The sequence below is a fragment of the Habropoda laboriosa genome, unplaced genomic scaffold, assembly GCF_001263275.1.
Source record: "Habropoda laboriosa isolate 0110345459 unplaced genomic scaffold, ASM126327v1 scaffold5, whole genome shotgun sequence".
Classification (NCBI taxonomy): domain Eukaryota; kingdom Metazoa; phylum Arthropoda; class Insecta; order Hymenoptera; family Apidae; genus Habropoda; species Habropoda laboriosa.
In genome coordinates this window covers 2,271,957-2,298,542 of record NW_017100161.1, presented here as the reverse complement: position 1 = coordinate 2,298,542, position 26,586 = coordinate 2,271,957, and the positions used below count along the sequence as shown (strand labels likewise).

At 42.3% G+C, this 26,586-nt stretch overlaps 1 protein-coding gene and 5 non-coding genes across 6 annotated transcripts in view; 5 read left to right on the top strand and 1 right to left on the bottom strand.

Annotated features, from left to right (window-relative positions):
- LOC108578441 (zinc finger SWIM domain-containing protein 8) overlaps window positions 1–26,573 on the bottom strand; it is a 104,994-nt gene extending 78,421 nt beyond the window's left edge. Inside the window, exon 1 of the mRNA XM_017941788.1 lies at window positions 26,370–26,573. The gene's annotated coding sequence lies outside the window, so the exon portion shown is untranslated. The remainder of the gene's footprint in view (window positions 1–26,369) is intronic.
- Window positions 4,051–4,121, top strand: Trnag-gcc. The gene has a single exon. It is a non-coding gene; the product is annotated as a tRNA-Gly (tRNA).
- Window positions 4,340–4,410, top strand: Trnag-gcc. Its single transcript has one exon. It is a non-coding gene; the product is annotated as a tRNA-Gly (tRNA).
- Window positions 4,663–4,733, top strand: Trnag-gcc. Its single transcript has one exon. It is a non-coding gene; the product is annotated as a tRNA-Gly (tRNA).
- On the top strand, window positions 4,973–5,043 carry Trnag-gcc. Its single transcript has one exon. It is a non-coding gene; the product is annotated as a tRNA-Gly (tRNA).
- Trnag-gcc lies at window positions 6,955–7,025 on the top strand. The gene has a single exon. It is a non-coding gene; the product is annotated as a tRNA-Gly (tRNA).
- Window positions 26,574–26,586: the final 13 nt, after the last annotated feature.

Here is a 26,586-nt window from a genome sequence, read left to right as displayed (position 1 = left end):
TGAGTTAAAACACTTAGGGATCGTCGTTGCGCGAAACAGAACTTTGTTTAACAGAGATTTTTGATGATACGTGACGTGCGCGTGGTAGAATGGAGAATGAACGCGGAAATGGAGAAAATAGGGCTATTTAAGGGTTCTGGGAAGATGAACTTTCGGTTGTGACTATGCAGGAGAGTTGGAAGGTGAAGAGTCCAGTATGAGTAATGGTGAAAGACTAAGAATGAAAATATTTGGGGGTGTAACAGTACGATTGTCGAAAAGTGTTCAAAATGACGGTAGTGTTGTAGTTATGCTCCGCGTGAACGTCTTCGAACCCTTTGCGAACGGAGAACTGTCTGCCATGTCGAAGTACTGATTATTTGTATAACTCGTAACTAGGTCACTACTTCAGTTTCCTTTTTTTCAAACTGAATTGTATCAAAATTTCATTTTCGTCAAATCTACGTAGATGAGTTCACGATCGCTCCGACTATTTTTATTGCTTAAAATTAGGAGTTTATTGGCGGCGTTCGTGGTGTTTCGTTATGAAGGCATATATGCGCCTATCGTTCTAAAAGGGTTAAAATACCGCAAAATATCCTTGGTTCGTGAAATAACGAGTAACAATTCAAAGGCGATACATTATCGATACGAATTCCGTCAATTTGATCTAGTGAGCAGGCCTGTTCTCGTACAAGCTGCAAGAAACTGAGAAACAGGAACGGCCAGGCCAGGGTGGGGGATTCGCGTTTAATTGATTCCATTAGCCAACGGATTACCGTTCGATCTGCGATTCGAGTCTCGCGTCGCTTTTTCAGCCCCCGGAGCGTACACCAGCCTGTTCGTTCGCCATGCACGTATATGGCCTCTCTCACGAGCCAGCAACATATGGTTCAATTATTTTCTAACGCCGCAGCTGTACCGCGCGGTTCCGGATCGGTTGCCCCTCTTGAATTCTCGTGCTGCCTCCGTGAGGAACAGTCGTCCATGTAATTGGAACACGGAGGACACCAGCTATATTTTCGAGAATAAAGTGCATTTCTCGAGCACCATTATGCGCCGAGGATATTTTCTCTTTTGTTGGAAGGTTCACTTGGGGGATTTTTTTTTTAATTTATTTTTTTATTCGCGCGAGAGATTCTTTTGGGAAATTATGGTCGACGATGGTAGGATATGGGAGATATGGTGTTTTCTCTGAGATTCGGTTGGAAAATATGGAACTGACCAGAATAAGATATGGAGAATATGATATTTTTTTAGGATTAAATTGGAAAATGTGAAATTGACGAGAGTTAGATATGCAGAAAATATGGTATTTTTTTTTTAAGATTCAATTGGAAAATCAGGAATCGACGAGAGTAAGATATGGGGTATATGGTATTTTCTTTAAGATTCAATTGGAAAATATAGAACTGACGAGAGCAAGATATGCAGAAAATATGGATAATTCAGAGATCACTAAAAATGGTAAAAAGTTTGCTCTCAAAGTAGGATATATTTTCAAATTGCATCTTCATGCAGAAAAAATTGATTTTCTTTTCTAACTGATCGGTGTAAAAAAAAAATGATCCTTAAAGGATTAAACGACGATCAAAATTACAATACTAGATTGCAATTTAAAATGATTAATTCGATACATGTCCTACTTGTACCAAAAGCGTGATTCCACGTGACGAATCAAATGGAAGCAACCAGGTATCGATCGACAGGATCCAGAGCTAGTGGCATGTAGGCGATACACGAGCAGAGAGTATCCTTCGTTCGCCCTAATTGCATCGATTTACACCGGCGAGATCCGGTTGTTTCGGTTAATGGCGAGCGATTCGAAGAGGAAAACTGAAATTCCAGAGGAACTGAAACTACGTGCGCTAAAAGCTTGAAAAGCGGACTGAAGTTTAAACTATTCTCCGCTCAGTTTAAACAATTAAAATTACTCTACCTCTCTGCGAACAGATAAATAGACAACGACACACAGTCTGACCATTTACCTTTCAAACACCCCGCACAATCGAGAATTCTCTCGATCCCGAATAATCCCCCGAATACGAGTCGTAAAACTTTCATTCAGAGCCACTTAAAGCAAAAATCAAACGAATACAGTATGAATATGAACTGTACTTCAATGAGTTCCATTTGAAAAATCACAGAAGCAAAGGAAATCGAATAAAACAAAAACCACCAAATTCTCTAAATCTCCAAAAGAACGGCTACATTTCGTTACAGACTCAAAAGTCGTTCAACCCTTTGGTTACTATTGGCGCCTATAGGCGTTTCGAAAATTTCACCTTAATTTCATCCTCCACGACATTCCCGCCTTGATTCAATCAACCCAATTTCAAAACGATACGTCTAAAATAAGAAATTTTACGTGGCCACAAAATTCACCGTCAGTCACCCACGTCACGCGTTAAAATCTCGAAAGGGTTAAATCACCGCGTCGCCAATTTTTCTCCTCATTCGCGACACATCGAGTTACACACACGGTAGGTACCTTCGTTCCTTCGACGAACCTCTGGTATTTAAACAGCCGTCTAATGAAATGACTAGTCGATGTCTCTCCTCCTCGTCTATAGGGAGGCTCGATGAATTTTGTATCGGATTACAAGACGGCTTAATCGAGGGCTGGCATTGTTCGCCTACCCGGCAATTATGTCGATCCCCGTGGAACTAGACGTGAATCGAATCGCGACTAATTTCAACCGCGGTGGAAATTACCCGTAGGGATAGTTCAGCCCGACGATATTAAATTTTCGTGCCGGACAGAGAGAACCGAAGGTGAGAGAGGAGGGCCGTAGTAGGATCGACGAGATAGAGGGGAAGAAGAAACGGTGGGGGGAGGTTGGACAAACGGGAATAATCGATGAGCGGAATCGGGGCCGAAGATCTAATTGCGAACCTTCGATCCCCACACATCGTCGCAAGGTTGGAATCTCACGGAGCGCTCCGCGGTTCAATACGATCGGGACTTTTTTGTCTGGATGAAAAACCTTCCGTTTAAATCGACCCCACATGATCGAGAAATCTAGAAGGCCATTTGCAAAACGATCGGCTTCCAACGACGGGTCGCAGCTTTTCATCCTTGGACGGTGTGAGAATTTATTTATTTTTTGTATTAGATATGTAGGTCTGATTTTGATGTCCGTAATTTTTCTGTTTGCGGATAATTATGTTTCATTATCGACGCCTTGGTGTAACACAAAGAAGTGTTCCAAGTTTTTGGAATTTATAGATTATATCTTTGTGAATTTAAAGGAAATAATAGAACTATTTTTAGATTGTGTTAGAAAACATTCGACAATTATAGGTAAAACATTCGGGTCTATTCGAGAAATTTAGATAGGCACTCAAGAGAGAGAGAGAAAAGTATATATTTCTGTGTTCTGCGGTTGGCAGCGCTGTCGCAACGCGTCACAATTAATTCGAAGACGCGGAGACAACCTGACACGTTTCCGAGGAATTAAATTAAGAAGGCAAATATGCGATAAAAATTTGAGTGGCGATCTTTTGTTTGAAGAAAAAGAAAGAACAAAGACGGGAACCCCCTTCGTTTATTAGCAAAGAGGTGATCGCTGTTGGTGACACTGTTAAACGAGCAGAAAAACAGACGAAAGAGACGTAGACGAGTCAGTGTACGCTCACGAAGCTTGTTTTTAACGATCCTGCGCGATACGAAGAGGTTAACAAACTTTTCTTCCTTTATGGTGGCAGCGTGTGCGTGTGTGTACGGCGTTGTCCGGTCGCCCAGCAGGAGTAGACCGCTGTGTCGACGTAGAAAAGAAAAATAACCGCATCCGAATCGTCTGGTAATCGTAGACGCACGTAGAAAAAGAAAACAACGGGACACGGTGGATGGACGAAGCGAAATTGAAGAAAAATAAAAGTAACTAGGGTCGGTTGGAGCCTAGGGTGAACGACTTGAAGAGAATTTTTCTTTATACATTCACAGAGACGTTAATATATTAGTTTAGTCTGAGAATTTGTAAAGAATCAGATATGTAAAAATAATGTGCATTAATTAAGTAGGGTGCGATGAGTTCAGATTTTCTTTCATAAGTAACTAGCATTTCAATAGCATCGGTGGTTCAGTGGTAGAATGCTCGCCTGCCACGCGGGCGGCCCGGGTTCGATTCCCGGCCGATGCAGAGATTTGATTTTTTTATTATTATTTACGAAAGTATGTCAAAATTTAACGTGTAATTCGTTGTTAAACTTTCTAATATTTATTTATTTCTTTTTTCTATGAAATAAAATGTTTAGTAAAATTAAAACGTTACGATACTCCACTATGTTAAGGTAGCACTTGTGAAAGTAGGTGATTCTCTCTTCTCCTACTTTCCCTCTGAATCACTTCTTCATATAAGCATCGGTGGTTCAGTGGTAGAATGCTCGCCTGCCACGCGGGCGGCCCGGGTTCGATTCCCGGCCGATGCAATGTTAATTTTTTCTTTTTTTATTCTTTTTTGTATAAAATGTAACTACTAATAAATATCCTTATTCTAACCAATTTTCCCCCTCGATAAATATTATTTTCTACTGTGAAAAATAATAACACTACTAATAATAAGATAACAGCGGTCAATGTACTTCTTTATCTGTGAATTTAGAAGGGTACTCCGAAATCTGGATGTTACTTAATACGAAAATATCCATTACACTATTCCTTAAAGTCACCTTCTCATAGAAGCATCGGTGGTTCAGTGGTAGAATGCTCGCCTGCCACGCGGGCGGCCCGGGTTCGATTCCCGGCCGATGCAAGTTTCCTTTTTTCCTTTCTCGATGATTTTTTTTAGTACAAAAAATACTGCACCAGATACTGCCTATCTGTGGTTATATTTAAATCGTATATATTTACTTATTAAATGTGTAAATTAATAGTAGTTGCAAGACCAACTAGCACTATAGTATACTGCTTCAATCTGTACTGCACGAAGTATGGATTTTATGCAATGCGAACAATTCTCCTGCTTACCCTCAAGATGGTACTCTTACATCAGCATCGGTGGTTCAGTGGTAGAATGCTCGCCTGCCACGCGGGCGGCCCGGGTTCGATTCCCGGCCGATGCAAAGAATTTTTTTTAAATTATTTAAAATATAAAAAAATACTTTTAGCACTACACCTAAATTCCCAAAAAATTGATAGTTACTGTCCATATATATTTCTGAATCCTATTCTTTACCCTACATAGGAAACAATTGTTTCTCCCTAAATGTTAATATTGCTACAATATATCGCTTGCACCCTATCGTAGACCTTTTTCTTTGTGTGTTTTTCACCGATTGGTTACCTCGACTTTATGTATTTTGCAAGAGGAAATAAAAGTCTAAGGTATACCAGCACAGTTTGCCCCCCCCCCAATCTCATTGCAGCATCGATCGTAAGATCCCTGAAACGGGTACGGCCGTGAACTCCGCAAAGAGATACCACCAGCTTCGTGGCTTCTTAGGGTCACCTGAACTCAAACCTGGCCCCATCTCCCTTTATCTGGCTTTTAGGCGCACGTTTCTTTCCCTCCATTACGAAGATCGCTATCTCTCTACCTTTTTCCCGTGATCGAGCTCGTTCCAAAGGCATCCTCTGGACCTTCAGAAAATTTCCAAAGAGTGTTACACGATGCTAGAAACCCATACCCCGGAATGAAACACGTCGTCTTCACGTTCTGACGATTTTGTTTTTTTTTTCTTCTTTTCTTCGACATAAAGAAAGAACGGACGGACGTGTATGATTTCAGTAACGTACCTAAATACTACTCGCTAACCCGGAGAAATAGTGCAACGGGTAATCCTACAATGAAATTGAGTATCGTGATAACCTCGACACAGAGCAAGTCGAAAGAAACACGATGCCAAGGCCGCGTGTACGCGGGGAGAACCAGTAAATGTCAGTTTAACCGGTTGAAGTACCTTTCCCTGTTAAAATCACTCACACGAGGCCGAGGAGCGCACGACTCTCCGACGGGGAGATGCTTTCGAGTGTACACAACTTTTTCAAGGTGGATAGTATACTCACGGGCAAAGACACGGCCCGTTATGGCTACGTCGACGATTCTCCCGACGGAAAGAAATTTTTTTTTTTTCGTCCCAGCGTAAGCTTAGGTAGTGACAAGAGAAAGCGCGAGAACGAGAGAGAGAGAATGTGGAGTGTGAGAGTGAAATGGCCGTGGTCGTCTCGCTTGCGTAAGAAGGAGATGCACTTTAGGGATCGGTTCGGCGAGCAGGGCCAGGTGCATTGACTTCGGGCCGAGACAAACCGGATGTCGAAGTCGACTGGCCTAGACTTTTCTAGACACTTGAGTCTGCTGACTCTTGAGAATGAATTGTGGAACATTCGACAGGACGAGTTTTGAGAAAAGAGAGTCTGGATAATTTATCTTCGATGATAAAAATTGTGAAATGAAAATCGACGTAATTATTGAGGTTAGAAAGTTTGAAATTTATGGATATACGTTATGGACGTGTGATTAAAGGAATGTTTTTGTGAGGAATGACGTTGGATTTTATCTTGCAAGTCACTGTTACGGTAAGAAGGGTCCATTGCTTGATGTGAAATTATAAGTCTAATATAGAAGAGGAGCATGATCGTGTTCCTTCAAGCTCCTTCTCTTTGTTGTGCTCGAACCACGAAAGTGCAATGGCCGACCCTGAACCAAAGTCATCGGTGAAACCGACCAACGATTCGTTATTGTCTCGCTCTACGTTTATCCTTGACAATGTTTACTCGAAATACCGTAAGTGACTATTTGTTCGTGCCCGTTGCGAGAAACTTTCACGTGAACGTGACACTTTCAATTACTACATTTCGAATACGAAAGTCTGTTAAAAGATTCAATTATTTGTGGCAATCTATCGATCATTTTTATACTATTGTAATGTAAATAAAGTGTACAGTATCGAAAAATTCGAGTTACTGTGAAAAAATAACATTTTCTGATATAATTCTCCCTTGGAGACCTAATTGTGAAAACTAACCTCTCACAAGCATCGGTGGTTCAGTGGTAGAATGCTCGCCTGCCACGCGGGCGGCCCGGGTTCGATTCCCGGCCGATGCAAGGGAATATTTTTACGCTTTTTTCAGACAAAAAATCAACATTTTCATTTTTTAAACATTTTCCACCACATTGTATTATCGAGAATAAATAATCCTCCATTTTTCACACTTGAATTCAATAAAGAAAAACATGCACGTGTAACCCTTTCAATTGAACATATACCCACTTAATATATCAACAGAGACGATCTACGGAAATAAACACGATTTTTCCACGAACAAAGAACTAATGCGATCGGACACGAGGATAAGTTTCCTCTCGACGCACTTGCGTCACTGTAACTCCCTCGGCAAACAAAGACAAGGGAAGAAGGAGGACGTGGGATGGAGCTGAATCTCGAAGGAGAATTATTATCCGATTGTTGCAACCGGTAAGACAAGAATCCGTAAGGACAGCGAGAAGCTCGTGAGCGCGCGCGAGCCAGCGCAAAATAACGTCGCTTTAAATTACGACACACCGCCAGGAAAGCGATCATTATCCTCGCGCTGCCATGAAATGATCAGGGATCGTCTCCCTACCCGGTTTCGTTCCAGCGATCGAATCGACCATGAATGACAACTTCAGAAATTTAATGATGTTTTCGCGGTTTTCCTTCTTGCAATAAAATTTAAATAGTCTTACTTTCATTTTTTTTTTATTTACTGAAACAAGAGAAGAACGTTAGGAAGCGAATGGAAGATAGGATTACTTGGAACATCCAAAACAGAGGGTGCGAAGGTGGCGCCACCGCGCGACGTTGCTCCGTATTGTCTTTTCAGAGGCGATTACGGGACTCTGGCAATTAAACGCGAGCGACATGAACTGAGAATCGCTCTACCATCATTACCACGCGCGATCTTCTCCCCTTTCTCGAGAATACTTCCCTTGCATCCTTTACACCATGTTTCGCCTCTTCGAAATAGGCCTCGTACGAAAGTGAGAATCTACCATTGAGATTTTATCGATTCTTCCTGACCCTTGTCGTGCTGGTCGTTTTCTTGCTATAACTCAGCCCCCCTCCCCTTTTCACCTTTCTAATTCGGGTTCTTAATCTTCGGGAGGGGGGTCTTATCCTAAATTAAGGTATACCTAATTTTAACCAGATGTAACAAAAAATTTGAATAGCCATAGTATAATGAAACACGACAATTCTAAAGTTTTCGCTAACCTCATAAACTTCGCCTGTTTTTCCTTTCCTTCTCGTATTCCAACGTTCCAACCGCCATCTTTCTCGAGACTTTCGAACGACGAAACAAAATTACCCCGTAAGGTGAATTTCGCGAGGAAGTTCAGACCTTCCTCCCTTCCCTGAATTTCCGTCGCGCGGTGACTAAGATTGCCCACTCTCCCCCCACCCCTCATTCCCTTTACGTTCAAGAAACTTCATGCTAGGACCATAACAATAGCTATTAAGTAGTTTGTTTGCAGGAAGAAATTCGTTTCGAGGCTGCCAGCCCAGCCACCGTTCGATCCTCGAAAGATTCGAGATTCCCTGAATACGAGAGTAGAGCTGAAACGAAAATCGACTGGACCCGATTACCGATTTCCTTGCCCTTGTTTGCTTGCTAACGCTTCCATAAAGCATCATCCTTTTCAGAAAGAAGTTCGTTTGAATTTAAAAGGCGACGATTCTGCTCTTTTCGCGGAGTACGTAACGCGTGAAAAGGGAATAAGGCTCTTTTTCTTCTTTGACGGAGCACTGAAGCGTAAGATTGCTTTTTTTTTTACGTTACCTATGCGCCTGACTTCCAAATGAATAATTCATTACACTCACCTGCAACAGAAAGAAAATTTTCACATTTTTTTCACTGTCGTAACAGACGCTTTTTGTGTGGTTAGGAATAACTGTTTAGGTTATGTCTGCTTTGTGTATCGGGCTTAAGTGTCAAGATGGCCGACCGTTATTTTAAACAGCCATCTATGTATTGAGGGTTACGTATAGAAAGTTTCAGCTATGCGTTATACCCAATTTTCGTAGTTACCTAACTATCCACGTGGCTCAAACAATTATGTTAGTTATACAAACTATAAATCACTTTCGACCGCCAAATTCACTTTGCGGTTGCTTGATGTTCCGTCCTGTGTCTAATTAAAATACTATCACGCGAACGTCGCTACATCGACGAAATCAAAGGCTACTCTCACACTTTCACTATAAACTAGTAAGTTTTATAAACGAGAAACCCACCAGCAAAAAGTGAATCCTCTCTTTTCCTGGACTAACACGAAGCCACGGAAATAACGAAATATAAATGAAAGGCACAAGGTGTCAACGGAACCATGTCACACAGGCTCTCATTTCCGTAAACGAATTTTCTTCGCTAAGGCGAAGAAGCCAGAAAACACGATACTCGTCTCCTCCTGTCATCCATTTCTCTCTTCCGCCTCTCATCAAGTTATCCAGTCACCTCGTCAGATCTAGCCGGATACAATTCCAAATCAAGCCACGATTCCGCTAAGGCTCCCCTACCCGCTACTTTTTATCGTTTCATCCCTGTCACGTTTCCAACCGTTCCGCCTTCTGTCCTCCTCCCTCGACTCCCCTCTGCCCTTTTCCCGGGCTTTCAGTCGCATCCAGCCAGCAAGGGACAAAGAGCTCGAAAGTTCTGGCCGTCGAGCGATTTGTCATTCGGTCGCGTGTGTCCCCGCCGTTTTACATCCTCCATCGTTCTTTCCCTTTTCAATCTTCGTCGGTGCTTCTTCTGGCCCGTCTGTTTTCTTTCTGTCTCGCCTTTTCACCATCCGAGCCTCTTTTTCTATCGTCTCTCTCCGCTGCTATTTGCTCTGCCGCCACTCTGATAGAGCGCCATCTCTTTCGCCCTCTATCGTTCGTCTCGTTCTCACTTTCGTCTCTTTTCTCTCTCTCTACTCTCGTCATTCGCCGAACTTCTCTTTTTCTTCCGCTTCTTCTGCCCTCTCTTGTTTGCTCTGTCTTCCGTAACCGTCTACTATCTCCGTCGTACCGATAAACTCTAGTCGGTTGTCCTTCTTTCTCTGTCTAGCCTGTGCTGCCTCTAGTGTTTCTCCTAGCTGAATAAACAGGGCAGAAACGCGTGCGGCACGCTCGTCATGCTTTAATACAGTTCGTGCATAATGCATCGGCGGTATTGTGCATACGTACTCACGGGCCCCGCAATATTCCAATTTTGCGCTCAGGCATCGATCGATTTCGAACCGAGGATTCGATAGGAATATTCGTAAATTACGGAACAAAGGCAGCAGGTTCGGCAAGGGTATGCCAGAATCGTCGATAGAGTCGGACGATAAAAATGCAACCGTTTTCGTCGGTAAGGTCGTGCATAATGTATGGACTGCATTATTCGCGATCCCATGTGCGATTAATGATACCGCCTATGTACGTTTGATTTCTGATCATTGTAATGCGCATGATTATTGGGTCGCATTTGCAACCGACGAAATGAATTTTTCCGATTAAAGAATTAATTATGCATGTTCGGTGCACCGAGGTTCGAAACAAGGTCACTGTTTTACCAATTGAGTTCCGAGTTAAAACTAATTTTTCCAGGATGCGGCTCCTCGTTTTTGTTACGACACACAAAAAAGGAAAGTAGAACAGAAAACGAAGTCTAATTGAATCGTTAAGGCAAATTTACGATACACTCGGGATACATAATACAGCACAATTCATTTCAATATCCCGCATGTCAATATCGACACCGAGCGCATCAGTGATGTACACAATTACTGACCCGACGAGCAGGATGATCGATAATCGCGGCCAACCGAGGGAATTACGATAAAAGCAAAAACATCATTCACGGTAGACTGAACCCTAAATAACCATAAACCCGGTTAAGATTGATTAATTCGTTATAGTTCCCTCTTCCAGCCTTATCCTCCCTTTTACATCATAAATTCACGGTGTCCCTGTTGTACAATAACCTCTACAGTTCCCTAAAAGATTACAGCGCCACGTCGAACCTTATAAACCGAAAAGCCTCTACGCCAACGAAACAAACATCGTCTTTCCAACGGAAAATACTAACCTTGCAGATCATATTACATACTTCCATCCACAATCTCAAGTGTTACGGATCCCAGAAAAATCTGAAGAAAACAAAATCGTCTCGAGGGAATCACGTGCAAGCGTCACGAGTGTATATGAAGAAAAAGGAGGGAAAAAAAAACAACAGTGTGAGGAAGAGGCAAGTCAAACCGGACTCACGGTGACACGTGCGTGAACGTTCGTAGAACGCTTTCTCGACGGGTTTAGAAGCGTGCAACAGGAACGAGAGTATACACGCATCTGTTGCCTCCCGGTAATTACGATAGAGGGCCGGGGATCGCTGCATGACGCACACGTGCGCGACGAAATCCACATAAAGGCGACCAACCAACGATATGTAACGCGCGTGTACGTACTAACTATACACGTACACCGATAATCGCGGTCTCGCCGACGACTAGGTGAACGGAACGAGCCAGAGAGAAGAAAGGACCCTCGCCCTCGAACGGCCAAGCCGCACGGTAATTACGCAGGGGAGACGATCCATTGTTCTATGCTAGTTTTCTACCTGGTAATAGGCGCGTACGTATGTCCGGTGGCTGCGGTGGAGGAAAAAGGTTTTATCGTGGTGAATCCGCGGGAAAAGAGAGACACGGGACGTCGAATGGAAGGGGAGGTGTGGAGGAAAGGAGGAAGAAAGATTGGCAGGATGAACGAACGGAGCGACACCTATGCGGAACTGTGGTCGCGCGCGCCTACTCGATATGGACGCCTTCATGAGAAGGCGCCGTAAGTCGGCGTAAAAGGATAATGTCTGACATTTGAAATGCAAAGAAGGTGGATGTTATACTGCGTTACGAGATACAGATTCTTTATGGGTTTGTTGTTTGGCAATGTACAGCCTGTGGAGGCGATATTGTGACGTCGTAAAATCGGTCAGGCGTCAAAATATACGCATGAACCAAGCGTCAAAAAAATTGTTCGAAAAAGCCAAAATAAGTCGAACCTCTTTCAGGACCGCGCTCGATGTCAAACTCGAAATTCCTCCTTACATCGTGGTATGTTTGAAACATTTTTCTGCGTCGTCATTTGACACTTTTAATTTACGACCTCGTTACATCTCTTCCGCTAACTATACAGAGTGTTTCATTGGCAATGGACACCGTGCAGGAGATCGAGTGGAAATCTACCGACTGTTCAAGGTTCACACATGAATAATAGATTATTTTCTACCTAATATCCGGACAGAAGAAAAAAATGTTTAAACCTCGTCACCGAAGTGAGTCTCGTATAATTCGTATTTTTCTCGTAAAAAAAAAGTGCATGAAATTCACGGTACAAGCGGTCTTATGGTACAGATAATTTTATTACAGATCATAAGTTATACTCGATTGGCGATTGGCCAACCCCACCCCGTTGTTCTTCTTTGTATGCATTGCTAAAACGTTTCGGCTAAGTGTCGCAGCGCTCTTCACATTAACAAGCATCCACGTGAAAGCGCCATTTTGTTCACCCGGCGAAATTGCATTCATCAACGACTGACAGCGACTCGAAGGTGGGTATATAATACAATTAAAAACTGGGTCGAATTTCAGAGGAGGAATTTGCTGGTAACGAGTAACGCCAAAAGAAGATGAGAGGAAGATGTGATTTCGCGGACGTTGTATGCGAGAGCTTTCCGTGCGGTGATTTTTCAACGTGACCGCGTCACGACGCTTTTAAAGGTCATCGCCCAAGGATACGCACGCATCGATGCAACGTAATGAAGTTTCGGTCGGCTCGATAGGTGCGCGCACAAGAGGACAATTCGAGCGTGCCGCTCGTCAGGTTAATTGAATTTATGGCTCGATATTCCGAGCGTGAGCGATTACGATCGACGATAAACCGAGTCGTATCAACATTTTGCACGGTGGATCCCCTCGTTAACGAACGGGCGACTCGCCTCCAACAATACCGGGGAAGATCCGACTTCTCTGGATCTCTTCCCGGTGATCGTTTAAAAACGGATTATTGGGATGAAGAAGGGTTTGCTGGTCCAGGTAGTGAGGAGACGAATGATTGTGGAAAGAATATCTGAGGATTGATCTATCATACGCCATCTTGATTTAAAGCTCTACTTTTATTATTCGGAAATACAGCCATGATTTCTTCTTGAAATTATTATGTAATATCAGGTGGATAAAATCAAAGACAGGGTAGCCTATATTTTGCACAGGAGTCTAGAGAATAACTATGTAAAATTTGGTCTAGATTGGTCAAAGGGTTTAGAAGTTTAATAGGGAAACACAGAGACAGACATTTCTATGCAATGCTTACTCATATGATAATGCAGTGAAGTATCAGAAAGTGCGAGATGGGGATGAAATAAAGGGGAGATGGTGGGATGTTCAGGTTTCACGATAGCCTCTATACTTTTTGCATAGAGAGTAACTATGCAAAATTTGGTCCAGATATGTCAAAGAGTTTAGAAGTTAATAGGGAACAGGCATTCTCTATATACAGGGTGTTTCAATAGGTTGGTGTATAAAATAAATTGGTGTATGAATAAATTCATACAGCGTATTCATCAGGTGAAACAGATGAAAAAAGTTCATGCGAACTCGTGTCTGAACGTGATTCGTTAAAAAGTTACAAGGAATAAAAGAATCGTACCATTCTTCTCAGGTTCATAGCTCTTTTCTATAGTTACAGAAGCAGGAACTTTCGAACAAATGTTACAACTTAAAGCTTCAGATTGTCGAGAGGATAATAACTGACAATCGTGACAGTCGTTTGTTTATCACTTATACAACTTTTTTCATTTATTCGACGTGCTGAAATTCCCCAAGGGATTCAATTAGGAAGACGTCGGAGTGTCTAAATCGTGAAAAATGGGCACGTTGAAGGGAGAAGTAAACTTCTTCTAGACTCTAGAATCTACAGGACGGAACTTACCATCGAGCGGAAGTTCGACGCGTGAAACTGCCGGGGATCGTTCAAATTCGGATCAGTCAGGCTGCGTGGTAGTTCGAGGGAGCCAGAAATGCGAACATGGGCCTCTGGAAGTTTGCTCGTAATTTATGCGATAAGCGTGTATCGCGCGCGGACGAAAACATTAGCCCACGTTTCTCCTTCGTCAGAGATCGCAACTTTTGTCGATCCTCCAGAGTCTAAATACTCCGTCGAATTCGTTAAGTTCGAATAAAATCAATTTTTTTTTCTTTCGCAATCAGAAGTTAGAAATTGTTCAAACTGAATAATCTTGGGTAACTCTGAACGATCTCAGATGGCTATGAATTACCTGAGCTGCTTTCAAATGGCCACAAATTGCTTTAGATCACTTCGAACAGCCCCGAATGTGATCCAAATGTTAGAAATTCGGAAATTTCGTCGAACGATATTATACGGTCTCGTTTTGAAAAGGGGGTTAGACGATGTGGAGATTGGCCGATCGAACGGGGTGGATGTATTAAAATTCGATATGAAACGGGGAACGAACGCAGCTCGAACGTAATGGGGACAAAATCACCGGGATTCTGCAGAATTTTCCAACCAAGTTTCGCTCGCGTAAGCTAACGAGACTCGCATTCGAAGCGGCAAGGAATCCCCGACGGTAATCCAAGCTAAATTCCAGATAACTCAGCGACCGTGCTGACTGAGTCCTGATCTTTAACCCTAGAATTTCCTATGCAGGGTTAGGCGTTCAGAAGTTCGCGTCGAGACACGACCATGTCATAAACTCGATTCAAAATTGTTCCTATGATTGAAATAGTTCGAACACGAATTACGCTTCTCTGCATCGAGAATCGTGTTACGGTACTCGTCAACTTCCAACTAGAGACGCCTTGTTTCTTTTCACCTAACTTCTCTCTCGCGATGTACGAAGGGAAATTTTCGAAATATTCGTCCACAGCAATTTTCAATTCATCATCTCAAGGAAATTCGTTATCTTTCGTCCCAAAGATTCTTGTTCACATTTTTCAACGAAAACAAATCGCATATTCTTAAGTAAATATTTGAATTTCGCGCGCTTTATGCGCCCTGCAGTTATCGTGAAAAGACAAGTGTTTTTCTTTTTAAAACTCGCCAGATTTGAATGAAATTTTATACGTATACACGCGAATATAAAGCAATAGATTTCTTAACGTGTCATTTTCGTAATTTTCCTCCGTTGGAGAAATGAAAGACGCGAAATACTGTATAATAAACAGCGTTTAATTCAGACGTTTAACGAGACACTTAAAACAGACGGGGAGTGTATAAAAATATTTTTTCCTTCTTTTTTTCTCTTTTTTCATTTCCAAGCTGTGCAATGCCGTCACTATGCTAAATCAGCGGCCTTCTCGAACAAATGAGTCTCTTAAGAACGGAAGGATCGTTAATGCGTCCAACATGGTAATACACCAGTGGACTCGTTTCTCCGTAGAATCTCATTAACCGGGTTGCTCGATGACTCGAAACACGTTAATGCTTGCACACACGTCCCCGAGAATCGACATCAATCACTGTCGGGCCAAGAACTTCAAACGTTCCTCTCGACGCTCGGCGTCGATTTATACGCACCATGAATCCACCGGTAACCGTCCTGCTCACCGACCAGAACAAGGGAAATCAAAGAGTTTTTCACCACAGTCGATATAAAGTTTTTCCTAGTTTCAGCCTCAATGGTTTCTTTCATTTTCTCGTAGAATTTACAGGGTGTACCGAAGCCGCGGCGCGAATTTGGGCGGATGACAGAGATCATGCGGAAAAGAGGTGTTAAGAAACTTCGAGGAAAATTGGTTTGATTCTATCGTACGTCTGATACCTGTTACAATTTTTTTCAGGCTGGGTCAGAATTATAGCATAAATTTGAATGGACGACAAATTTCATGACGAGAAAAGTGTAAAGGGACTTGGTTCCTTAATTTTTAGCGAATGTACCTGCAGGGTGTTTCAAATTTTTTAGAATATACAAACTGTTTCAGAATTATAGTAAAAATTTAAATGGACCATAAATTTCACGACGATAAAAGTGATGAGAAAAATGATGAAAAATAAGAATATAAAGAAGAACTCTTAAAAGTGATTAAGCCAAAGACGTGTACCCACTGACTCGAAAATCGTAAAGAAAAACTGATTAACAATTAAAATAAAATTCTCAAACTACCGCATAACAAAATAACCAAACAATCATTCCAATTCCACAGATCTCGTCTTCAACACCATGGAAAATCATTCGGAACCCGTGGAAAATCTGCCTCAGCGGACAAAATACGTGGAAATGTGTGGAGCTCGCGAGAGTTGATGCACCGGAGGTTACATAATTTTCCGCGAAAGTGGCATCCACGAATCTCGACGACGCGATTTATGCGCGAAATATTTCTGCGCCAGAACGAAGGCAGAAAGAGGAAGAGAAGTGTCCTCTCTCTCTCCCCCTTCGCTCCTCACGGTCTGAATGCACGTTCCTCGCATGCAAATCTTGCATTCCGCTGTACGAGGAGTTGATGCACGGGAAAGGGCACCACGCGTGTGCAGCACGTACAGTCACCGTAACACACGGTGGAAATATAAATTGAACCGGTGATAGAATCGACGCGAAATTTCCAACGAGCTAATAAAACCCTTGGCTCGATCCAACCTCCCTCCTCCTCCGCTCGTATTTCGTCGTGTTTAATTGCGCATGGCCGTGAACAAGCTTCGACGGGCGAGAGTGTGTGTACGTTGGTTGGCAACCGGAAGTGGAAGAAAGACGAGCCCGTGTCTGCACGGAGAAAAATGTAACCGCGAGTGGAATAATTTTCGATCGTTCCAAGTCGATTCTTTGAACAGTTCACGTGACTTATTTATGCTTCCTTTGATTTTATTGGGTTATCGTGCTGCTTGGAAACGTGTCTCTGATCATTCTTACTACCACCTGAGAGTAAATGAAAATACCAATTCACTTCTTATACACCGTCACCTTTTTTTAATTTAATTAAGAATCTAATAAATTTGACCCGCGATCACTAACAGACGTCATTTTTAGGCATGTTAAGTTGTTATTTCTAGCTAATTTTTTACCAAAGCACAATTGATAACGAAAAAAAGTATCTCTGTATCTTTCGACTATTTTATATAAATAATAAATTTAGTCTAAAAAGATTAGTAATTAAGGGTTAAATCACAAGAAGAAGAAGCTAATCCCGATGAGTAAGAGCTTGTTACCCCGGTGAAACAAGCAGCCGGTGAATACAATATAACAGGAAAGGAAGAAGGGATCGTTTAAGCAGGGGCACGTAATAGACGGAAAAATGCAAATGAGATAGAGGGGCGGAGGTGGAAGAATTTAATCCAGCCGATAGGTCCACGGGAAAATATTTCGTAAAGCATAGTTAAAAGGAAGGGCATATGCACGTTTTCCTCTGTCGAACGTTTCTGCCCTACGGTTCTCCTCCCCGATGAATCTTCGACGAACAGTATCCACAGCGGTGCGACCGGATATGCTCGGATAGATTCAATTATCGGACGACGAATGGAATTATCCAAATCCGATATCGGCCGTTCGATCAGCGTTGCTCGAATCGTCTCGCTTGCGAGCAAATTGGAATCAGGCCCATGTCAATGGCTCGCCAATGAAGCAATGCTTTGCCGGATAAAGCGAGCGCGTGATAAGTTTGTACAAGGCGCGTCTCAATTTAACGGTATCGCTCTTGGAACATCTTCTTTCTATCGAACAAAACGGTGATAGAAAAGGAATAGGGTAAATCCAAGTGGATTTTACGGTGATTTCTTTTGATTTGTCGACGAAAAAAATCGATCACCATGAAGCAAGAAGTTTCAACGATGGATAATAAAGCTTCAAGTGTTGGAGAATAGAGAGAGAGAGTAATGAAGAATAGAACATTTGGATTTTAGGTAACTAGGGATGAGCCACTTGCTATCGATCATTTTCAATCCACGAATTTACGTAGATACGACAGAGTTAAGAAACAGCAACGAAATCTAACGATTGCAAAGTTTCGAACGATAGTGTAGGTGTATGAAAAGAAACCTAACGTCACCTTAAAGCTCGTTTTCATTTACAGAGTACGCCGAGTTGGAAAAATTGAACATCTAGGGGGCCGAAGAAGGTCGAGGATGGTACTAGAATGGTAATGAGAAAGGTCGGCGGGTGGAGGTGTCAAGGACACTCATGTTTTTTCGTTAACCCGTTAAATTCGCCTAAGGGCTTGTACACGATGAACGGTTGTTGTGGGTTAAACTCGTCCTATTTATTAACCTCCCCCCATATACATATAAATGTTCTTTTTCCGGCGGTCACCCATCTTAACATTAGTCGCGAGGAATGCAGCTTGACTTGGAAAGCTACCGAAGAGTCACCCTACCCGCTCCCCATTTCTCCCAGGACAAAAGAAACTGCATTTTTATATTATTTAAAGTTAGAATAACTACAATAAATTTACAATAATCATTTGACATAAAAATAGTCACTTCTAAGTAACACGGCGTTATATAAATCTGCTTTACCTGCTAATTAACAGGCAGTTAAGAAACACGCTAATGCACGTAACGTTAGATAGAACACCCTGTATACAATTCTGATACGCGGCAGGTATGTAATAGGAGAAAAATAGCGACACGCTATATCGAACACGATTCAACGTAAACGAAAAGAGACGTTCGGTAACATTTTTATATAAAAAAAGAAAAGGCATCCGCGTGGCCATTTCTCTAATACCTATCTCTAAACCTATGAAATATTCATACCCGATATATCCTATGATGAATCGTTGCCGTGCAGTGTTCCACGCAGAGAGATACGAGAAAAGAAAGAAAGGAAAAGGAAAAAAAGAAGATAAAAGAGGTAAAAAGAAAAGCGTAGCCGAGATACTGCTCGAACGCAAAGCCCACGGTGCACACGTGTATTCTATGTTGATGCGAACAACGCGGCATACGTTTTCCACGTGAAGCGGAAATACAAATGGCCGGGGCCAGTTTAATCCAGGTTAACGTTCGACGGACAAATATTTCCAAAAACTGCGAAAAAACTTCTACGTTATTTCCACGGGAACAAAAAACAGTATATTCCAACGTTCCTTTTATTATTACTTCGAATATGTATATATACTGTATATACACTGTGAAGCTTTAGAAGAACACTAACCACTATCTTATCTAAACCTACATCTTATCTTACAACGAATTCATTTTCAAGTATACTCATATATTCACAATATCTTTCATCTTCCAAGATACATATTTCCTCACGGTGCATCGCTACCAATTATCTGCTATTTTATTTGAAAGAGTTAACTAAAAAACATAAAATACAGTGGGACCTCGAGGGAAGGGAAAAAATCTTCGCGTTACAGAGATTTCAACTTATCAAGTTTTCGAGTAGGAGAGATTATCAATATCCTTTTTCATTCTTGATCTAGTTTTTACTGTTTCAATTACGTTTACGTTATCAACCGATGGTAACGTTTTCCGCTTGAGTTTACAATTCATTTTTCTACATAAAATCCGGAGAAAAGAACGAGAAACGATAGAACTGTACTTTAACTCGAAATAAAAATATATAAATTTTTAATCACGGGTTAAAATTCGGTTTCTTAAATTAACACGGACGTGTGTAAAGGATCGAATTAAATATGAAATTAAGACGGAAGTGTATCACAAGGCTGCAACATATAGCGCAAAAGGAAATTTTCAAAACGCCTATAGGCGCCAATAGAAACGAAAGGGTTGACACCAGTTTACCTCCAAATATAGACGTGTTTTCACGCGACTTCATTCGCGTAGGATCGCAAGGGTGGTCGGAAACGCGGGCTACAGCACCATCGACCAGCGAGAAAGCCTCTTCCCCTTGCAGACCCCGCCGCTCTTCGTCTCTCGCGACCACCCTTTGTCACCCTCGAGCAATGGCTCGTTTCACCCTCTCTCCTCCCCCTCCAGCCACCTTCTTTCCGTACTACTTCTCTCCTCCCGTCGTTACCTAGCCCTCTCTCTCTCCTGCCACCCCTCTCGTTGCTTCAACCATCATCCCCCCTCCCAAGCATTGTTTCTTTTTCTACTCTTAGCAATACATCCTGCAACACCCGCCATTGTTTTCCATGGCAGCCGACGTTTCGAGGGACGAAAGGCAGAGAGCCGGTTTTTAACCTTTCTGATATCGCGCATCTCGCGACAGTCTCTTTTTTTTCCCTGTTCTTTCTGTTCACACAGGCGAACTGGAGCACGCGTTGTAGATCGCTGAACGAATTACACAGATGGACGGTTGTGACACACTCGGAAAGATAGGAGAGTTATTTTTGACTTTCGGATAATTTGGATTTTTTTCTTTAACGCTAGGTTTGTGGACGTTACTTGTATTGTACGTATCTCTACGGACACGCGTCAAATTGACACAAATTTTCCTTAAAAAACAATATATTGTACGCTATTAACTTGTAAATGAAACTATGCGATATTGCACATTTATATAAAACTTGTAATAAGCGTAAGTAGTAGGAGAGATGTAATTTTCCTTGTTAAATTCGAAATGCGTGAAAATGACGCGTCCCGTAAATTAAAAGAATTTTTTTAAATTTTCGAAATGTGAATTTTTGAACGAAGATTTTGATACGGTGTGGAAATTTTGAACCCGTGGTTACACGCGCGACGCGTTTAGTAAATTACAAGTGATTAGGGGCGCGCGTGCACGTGCGCCGCCGATAATTACCCCGGTGCCGGTAGAAAATAATCTTCCGCGGCGTAATTAACCGACGAAAGACCCGTGTGGCTACCCTTTTCGCCTTGGCCGCGTCGGCTAAATGGAATTTCCACGAGATTCGCGGAATTACAAGCCGAGGGGGAACGTCTGAAAATGATCCACACCCGGCTGGACTAGTATTTTACCCTCTTCTCCTTTTCGTATTACTCATAGCGTTTCCCTCATTACGATCCCGGCTATTCAGGTTAATGGGAAACGCGAGGTTGAATGTGTACGTCTTCGTGAAAACTGATTCGAATAATTGGCAATCGATACTTTAGAACAATCCCCGGATTTAATTGCGGAACGAATCCTTTCACCGATCATTTTTAACAAGGACAAATTTTGTTTTTTTAAATATGTACTAACAGTTTGCAACGTGTAAAATTTCGAGTCAATTGAATTTATTGTTAGTTCAATATTTCAAGAATAAAAGACAATCGTCTTCTGCTTGAAATTCTTTAACCTAACCTCAATTTTATCAATTACGACCACACCTTGCAAATTGCTACTAAGTTTTTGCATATCTAACGTTTAAATTAATCGGCTAAAAAAAGGAAAATCGAAGTTCATCCGTTTATTATCAGATCGTCATGCGTAACTTTCGAGGAAGAGGATTTGTTCGCACATGTTTAGTCCGATATTTTGCACTTGGAGCATCTTAAGAGCCGTGGAACACGGAGAAGCAAGAACGTATTTACACACTCTGTTCTCGGTGCCGTTGCCGATGCATTAGTCTAATTGAAATCCGGACGGCGTGGCGTGCGTGACCGTACACCGTCTCGAGCTGTCACGCTTCCAAATAGGTATAGGCGTGTCATAGATGTGCGCCAGGGTTGCTCTCACTTGCTGCATATATACCGGGTGACGCGTCGACGACGTCGTCGCCCTGCTCGTCACGCGGCGGCTAATGAAACCCCCCCCCGCCATAATGGATACATACCGGAAGCTAATTCAACTGAATTGCTAGAAAGTATTCCCTTTCACTTCGTGACAATAAATCGATCTTCCTAAGAAACTTTCAAAATTCTTGTCGTAAATTCAATTTGTAATTAAAATATTGTAGGAATCGATGTCGAGTGCGACTCCAAACGCCCCGACGCGAATGTGTTATGCGACACGCGATGCAAGTCACTTGTTTGCGTCTGAGAAATTCATCGAATAAATTGCGGTGACAATGAGAACCTCGTGCCAACGCAAATCGTAATAGTTATTACGGGTCCGAACGGACTCGAGCACTCGTTTATTAGTCGGCCTCTAACAATCAGCCTTACGTGGGTTAAAACTCTTCAACTTGGAATTTTACATTAGAATTCTTAGAGAGTCGAACGATTTAAGATGTTACCGACGCGACGGAGCATTTCCCAGACGTTCGTGGTGCGCGCGCACGCGCATGCGCAGTTTAACGTCGAATGTTAACAATTCGTCGGTAGAATGTGAGTGGAAAACAAGAGTCGACAATCAACGCGTATCCGCCGCACGTCAGAAAGTAGCAAATTACCGTCGCGTGACAGCATAGTTGCAGATGAACGATAACCTTGAAAATTCTAGACAGAAGCGATCGCAGTGTCGTGGTGAACCGACGTGACCACGCTCGTGGAACACGAGACCGAACGAATACGACACTCCAGGAACAAGCGTTGTACTTTCTAAATGCATGCGGTCCGCGTGCACGCATGCGTCGAGAAAGTAAAATGAGATACTTTCTCTACGTGGTCGCAATTCTTAAGGGGGTGGTGATGGTGGTGGTTGTTCTCTGTGTAGATGAAACAAGAGGGAAAAAAAAAAAAGAAAAGAGAAGGAAATGCGTGTCGTAATCCATCGACGAAGGGAAACCGTTTAAAAACAACGTAACTGACGTGCGCGCGCACGTGCATGCTTATTAACGGAAAATTAAAGCACAACGGATGGGGAACTGTGTTCCTTGGGCGTCATAAATGGACCGTGTCTAAAAATAACCACGTGCCTTTATGGCAGAGCCGTTAAAGCATCCCGAGATACCTTTGGAACATATTAAAAAACCGGCCATTTTCATAATCTCCAGATCTACTACGTACAGGGTAACCCGTTTTACATTGTAAATTAACGTAATTTGGCGAATACATTAGGTAAAAACGAACGAGTCCATGTGGGATAATTACCGCTGTTTTTACGAAACGACAGTAGATACGACTTGAACGAAATACATACTTCTCGAGAGTAGGTTAGGTAAGAGTAATTCTAGAGTGACCTTGGTAACTCCACCCTGTATACTTGATTTCTCGATGCATCAGTATTCTCCTCCTTCGAAATTCTCTTTAATTCGATTCGATGAAAAAAGTATCCGTTAATTTACAAATGAAATTAGGTCACCCTGTAGACGACCGTGGATAACCAACCGCACCCTCGTCTTATTAACTTTTGTTTTTTCGTCACAGAGGGCGTTCAACGACAAAATTACTTTTACGCCGTCGCCGTAAAATTCACTTAATCGAACGTTTCAAAACGAACGCGTTAATTCGCCGGAATACGCATAAATTAGCATACCTTAGCGGTAAACCGTCTCGCCTGATAAAATTCAAACGGGCAGGCACAGGCAGGCAGCGTGCACGAAATCTCGGACGCAAGCCGAGAGAGCCTGTGTTTACGCGCGGCGAACGAGAGCGAGTACGATTCGTTTTCTTTCCCTCTCCCTCTATCTGTATCTCCGCTGTTCTCCGTTTGCTCTTTTTCTCGGCCTTGATCGCCTCGCGACGGAGCAAGGACCGTGGAGAAAAAGAAAAGGAGCATATATACCCGGGAGAAGCGGCGAGGATCGAGTGAAATCTTACTTCCCCTCTTCTTCGCCATACCGAGTCGAAGCGCGTGCGTGCATGTGTGTGTGTATGTGTATGCGCGTGTATGCACGCTGAGAATGACTCGGGCGGGCAACGGTTGCGGTGTTCGTATCGCTCACAGAATCGTTCGTTTCGATTGGAAAGTTCGAGTTGTTCACCGGTTGGTCCTACAGAAGGGACTGGTTCCGAATCTTCCTCATGTACGTTTCTCAGGGTAATAGGATACTGTACTACCCTTTCAGAAGACATTTAACCCCTAGACGACCGAGGTCAAGGAACGAAAGCTTCACGAACAGAGAGAGGCAGATCATTTCCATTTTTTTTTTTATCTATCATTGTGTTATACATTGTACAGATGTATCTTTCAATAAATAGTTCAAACACAATTCGTATTACCATATCGCTGTTTATATACACGGAGTGGAAAACATAGGAACCATCTATATAGTGCTGATATTGAAATTCAAAGAATGTGGAGTTTTACCGTACTTAAACTATTAATTATACACATAGCTCTCTACATGGTGCAAGTCCTATGTTTTTCATAAGAGATTCCTTTCAGTTATTTCGACTAAATAGCACGTTTCTATTTTTTTTTTTTTATATTCACTCACTAAATTAAGATTTCTCCGAAAGAATATTCCTACACTTCGCGATAGATTCAACTGAATGTGATAATATTCCGTTGATGCACTTAACAATGGTAATACCTCTATTATACGCGTCATGTTTATGAAACAATCTCACGTGGCCGATAACGATTGGATATTATGAAACAGTGTTTGTTAACGCTTTCTATCTTCCAACACCAAGACGGAACCATAAAATCAGGGATATTATTTACGCGAAATCATTTTATCTATTATCATTCTCGCGCATTATCGATGCAACGGTTGCAGAGGGGACGAAAGAAAAAGGAAAAATAATCTTTCCAGAGCAACGTCGTAAGAATTTCAATTCATTCTCTCTCTCTCTCTCTCTCTCTTTGTGAATGTATCGTGTATCACGTTCGATTGGTATAAAAATGATCGGGACACTGTCGACTTTGTTTACCAGATGTTGTCACTCGATGAAAAATTGCACAACTGCAAAAGGAGGAACGAGTTTTTGCGACAGACGCGACACGATTCGACGTCCAGGTAAATAAATCGACCTCGGCTTCACGCTTCGGCTCACAACGTGCAACCATGTAGCAAATTATTATCGCAAGGTGTAATGTGCGTTCGGGAGCAACGGTAAGAGAGTAATTTCGACGGCGCACGCGCACACTGGCCACGTGCCAACTGAATTACAGTTGCCAAGGGAAAAAAAAAGTCTTCGATCACACCGTTTTTTCGGTTTGATTTACCTTAAGGAGGCAATTCAGTACCTTCGAGTCAAAAAAAACCCAACTTTTTCTCGTCCAATCGATAGTTTCAAGTATGTGAAATAAATTTCCAACGAATTCCTCGTGAAATTCGAAAAGTTATGCAGCTTAAAGAATTAACATTGAATGAATTTTTTAAATTATAGTTTTAATCTCACTTTTTTTCAAGAATTTCTCAAATTTGAAGAAAGACGAACGATTTTCTAATTGTTACAAATTTTCTATAAAAATTCCTGGATTTTTACGCCGGATTTTCAGTGTCAAGTAAATGTAACCTCCTAAAAGTGAATTTGCAGAACGAATCTTCCAATCGAAAGCGTTCCACACTCCGGCCAGAAAGTATAATCTGTCTTAAAACTTTTCTCCCCCTCACTCCCTTGGTTGTAACGCCCACTTTCTCTCATGGAGATATTTCCGCGAGGAAATCTAACGGCGGCGAACGTTAAAAAAGAAACAAAAAAAAAAGGAAGAAAACGAAGACGCCTGGTGGAGAAAGCTCGAACAGATGGCGCGAGCGTCGAGGAAAACGCGGATACTAAGCGGCTGAAAAACATATGGGCGGAGGAAGATCTGACGTCAGGATTGCGAAAGATGGAGGAACGGTGAGAATGAAACGAGCTCGAAGGAACGTGACGATGCATCAGGAAGATGGGAAATCATTAACCTTGCTCGGTTGTGGCAACGGGTCGTGGAATTCGTATGCGTCATACGCTGTGCGCGAGCAGCTTGGTCGATGGTTTAAAGAGGCGCGAGAATTACAATGCATCGCCCCCCAACACGCACACGCTCGTCTCACGGACGTGGCGACACTGGCGCACACCTCTTACCTACCGAAGAAGATAATAGACCTGCCTGATTGGACCAGCTGACTGATCGCGGTGTCGACGATTAAGCGAAGAAGTAATGAAAATGGGAAATTAACGAATTCCAAAGTGACTGAATGAAAAAAAGTTTCACGACTCTATTTCTGCATGTCATCGCGAACGATTATACGTGATGATTCCAGTGTGACTCGATTGAAATAAATGAAAAAAATTCGAAAGGTTCTCAATTCTAATTATTTATAGATCAAAACAGAATCTCACCCCTGTATACACATTTCTATCTATACGTTAGAACTCTTAGATTGATTGGTAGATTTCGTCAACTTCATTTTGAAACCACAACACAAATCCAACCTTACCCTAAATCTGCGATGAACGTGAAATGTACGTACAAACAAAAGACACGTACGGAATGGTGTAATACAAATGGCCTATGGTCTATTCGAGATGAAGTAGTTACGCAAGGTCGCCCCCCTCCCCCACAAACAATCTTCATACGTAATACGGTATACCTAGTAACGTAACAATACAAGAGAGTGAAAATGAATCGTTCTTTTTCTCTCATTTTATTTAACATATCTTCTCAAATGTAATATTTCAAATTCCTTCCTCTTAACCTCTCGAATAACTATTAAGAAAAAAATTCCAAAGCAGACTATATCGACCATACATACTATCCGATACAAAAACATTGGACTCACCTTCGGGGGACTTCTTGGTGGTGCCGAAACCGGTAGTGGGTCGTCGCCATCCCCTCCAGTTGTTGCTCAACGACTCTGTCTCGCTGCTCCAGCTGCACAAAGAATCCTCCTCGAAGCGATCGGAGTCGTCGAAGGAGTAACGATCCGTCTCCTCCCATTCGATTATCGGTGGACAGCTCTGTGGACCGGCAACATTGTCCGCGGCCACGGAAACGGC